This window comes from Aythya ferina (genome assembly GCF_964211825.1).
Source record: "Aythya ferina genome assembly, contig: HAP1_SCAFFOLD_62, whole genome shotgun sequence".
NCBI classification, from domain to species: domain Eukaryota; kingdom Metazoa; phylum Chordata; class Aves; order Anseriformes; family Anatidae; genus Aythya; species Aythya ferina.
The window spans coordinates 203,075-206,292 of record NW_028181446.1 but is presented as its reverse complement, the minus strand read 5'-3'; the positions used below and the strand labels follow the sequence as shown (position 1 = coordinate 206,292).

Sequence of the window (3,218 nt, the reverse complement as noted above, 5' to 3'; positions counted from 1 at the left end):
GGTAAACAGAGGTGTTTCTCCCTAGGGGTAGGGCTTGGCATTTCCCTCTCCTGAACTTCAAAAGGTTCCTGCCTGCCCCTATCTGCAGCCTGTCAAGGTTCCTCTGAATGCGCAGCCCCCCCATACAAGCGCCTTTTCCACAGAAGCCACCGACCACCCGCCGCCTCGCCCCCTCCCAATTCGGCCTGCCCCAGGGCGCCACCGACCACCAACCTCCTTGCAGCACCACGCCTCAGCATCCCGAGCTATCCCGACAGCTTCCACCCATCGGGAGGTCCCACTTGTAATAAATGACCGAGTCCCAAATAGGCTTACAATTAATGTTTATGATTTATTAAAGGAATAGAGGTAAGCAAGCAGCGCTGGGTGCGCCAGGAGTCTCTGCTCCACCAAGACGCACACAAGTTACATCAGGCGGCTGGTTTTTATGCTGCTAGGCTAATACATATTCATTACTACTTCTACAAAAGGCAGGGTTATTCTAATTAGTTCCCAGAATCCAAACCCTCCCACTGGTGCAGGCGTTATCAGTCTCCGGTGGTCCCTCTGGGGGCCGCTCGTACTGAAGGCTCGTAGTCTTCCTCCCAGGCTTTGTCCTTTGGTCGTTCTTCAGCTTCTCCCCTCCCCTTCTTTAGTAGTTGCTGGGCCAGATGTCAGAAAGCTGTGTCTCGTGCAATAGTCCGCACAGGCACTGCATAGCAAACACACCAAGTAACATTGACTTCAGTTACTCGCAACAGTTACTCACCTGATAAAGAACTGCATGCAATAAAGGCACCAAGTACTACATTATTCTAACAGATCCTACTAGCTGTTACCTCAAAAAGATGTGCGTACCCCTCGCTACTTGGAAACGCATCAGTCCATAAACTCTCATCCACCTGAAGAAGCCTGCAACTGACCGAAGGAAAAACAAACACCCCAAAGAGCAGCCCAAGCAGAATGAGCTCTCTGAGGGGATGCCTGGGACTCACATACCATTTGGCCCCGACTAGCACCCAAACCCAATCACCTGGGAAGGGTAGGGGCAAAGCACAAGGAAGTAGGAAGAGAGCAGCAGCAGCTGTGGTGTGTGTTTTTTTTTTGTGTGTGTGTGTGTGTGATTTTTCTTTTCATTTTTTAATCAGTTTTAGCTCAAAAGCATGCATAGTGCAGACAAGAGAACTAGGGTGTTTCTAGAAGCAAAAATCCCCATGCTTTTGCTGCAGCTTTCAATATTAAAAGACATTATGACCAAGCAAGTAATTGGAACTCTTCCAACTGCAATTAGCTCAAACTTTTATTTACGTATAAAGAAAAAACTAGGAGTAGAACATCTGCTCCATCTTTTCCTCTCTCACCTTGCCATAGGCAGCTCTGGCTGTGACGTCCCAGATTGCATACTGCGTTTCAGCTTTAACAAATGAAAACCTTTACCCTAACCCTAATCCTAACCATTAGCTTACCCTTATTCTTACCCTAAACCTAACCCTAATCCTTACCCTACCCTTATACTTACCATTACTCTATCCTTTACCTTAACTCTTACCCTTACCCTAACCCTTACCCTAAACCTAACCCTTTCCCTAAACCTTATCCTCACCCTAAGCCTTACCCTTAGCCTTACCCTAACCCTTACCTTTGCCCTAACCCTTACCCTAATCTGAACCCAAATCCTAACCCTAATACCCTCACCCTAAGCCTAACCCTTATCCTAAGCCTAACCACAGTCCCAACCCCTAACCCTTACCCTAACCCTCTAAACCTACCCCTAACCTATCCCTAACCATAACCCTCTAAGCCTAACCCTAAACCACTAAGCCTAACAATAACCCCCAACCCCAACCCTCACCGGAAACCCTAACTCTAGCCCCAGCCCTAGCCCCTAACCCTAACCCTGGTTCCCGAGAACTACATCTCCCGGTATGCTCTGGGCATTCAACATGGCCTCCCGGAAGTCCCGAATCCGAAAACTACATTTCCCGGCATACTCTGGGTACGCAACATGGCCTCCCGGAAGTCCGGAGTCCCGAGAACTACATCTCCCGGCATGCTCTGGGCACACAACATGGCCTCCCAGTGCCGGAAAACTACACCTACCAGCATTCCCCGCACAGCCAGCATGGCCAATCACAGGCCGAGTGCTCGAGAACTGCATTTACCAGCACTCACTGGAACCCTCACCGCCCTTACAAAAAAAGCCTCAAGCCCTAACATCCAAAAAACCTCGAAACCCCTACAGACCTAACCCAAACTATTTACCACACTAAACCCCTGAAGACCTATGCCTAAAACCCCCAACCCAAAATCTTAGGATGCTCAAAACCCAAACCCAACCCAAAACGTTAGGAATGCTCAAAGCCCTAGCCCAAACACTTAGGGCGCTCCAAACCCTAACCCCAAAACATTAAGACGCAAAAAACCCTAACCCAAAAACTTAGGGTAATACACCATAAATGTTTGTTCATTGTCTTTTGTAATATAAAAACAAGGAGTTCTGTTTGAGGAGCGGGAGTTGCGAAAGCTCCCTGCTGAAGTAAGGAACTGAATAATGCTTGCCTAGACACTATGAAAATTCTTTTGCTTAATTTTCTTAAAACCGTTGGGTTTCGTTGGGTTTTCCGTGGTCATCATGGTGGAAAAGTGTAAATTGTGGGTTTTGGAGAACATCAGGTAGGTTTAGGGGGACTTTTGGGGCAGAGTCATGTTTTTTGGGCTTTTCTTGTGTTATTTTGGGTTCATTCTGTTCTTTTTTGGGTTGTTTTTGACGTGTTTTGGTTCTCCGTTGGGTTTTGTTGGGTTCTTGTTGGTCATCATGGTGAAAAAGTGTAAATTGTGGGTTTTGGAGAACATCAGGTAGGTTTAGGGGGATTTTTGGTGCGGATCTATGGCTTTTGGGGTTTTCTTTCGTTTTGGGGGTTGAACCAGTTGTTTTTTGGGGTGTTTTTGACGTTTTTTGGGATCTCCGTTGGGTTTTGTTGGGTTCTCGTTGATCGTTAAGGTAAATGGGAGTGGATTGTGGGTTTTGAAGAAGATCAGGTGAGTTTAGGGTTGTTTTGGGGGGAAATTCATAGTTTTTTTTTTTTTTTTCTTCTGATCCTGTTCTTTTTTGGGGTGTTTTTGACGTGTTTTTGTGTTTCCGTTGCATTTCGTTGAGTTCCTAATGGGTTTTCTGGTGGTTGGGAGTGGACTTTGGGATTTGGAGAACATCAGGTAGGTTTAGGGTGGTTTTAGGGTGG

General features: G+C 46.9%; 1 long non-coding RNA gene across 1 annotated transcript; it reads right to left on the bottom strand.

Moving 5' to 3' along the window:
* Positions 1-244: 244 nt before the first annotated feature.
* LOC311428371 lies at positions 245-973 on the bottom strand. Its single transcript, XR_014687667.1, has 2 exons — positions 819-973; positions 245-691 (listed from the first exon to the last, which is right to left on the bottom strand). It is a non-coding gene; the product is annotated as an uncharacterized lncRNA (long non-coding RNA).
* Positions 974-3,218: the final 2,245 nt, after the last annotated feature.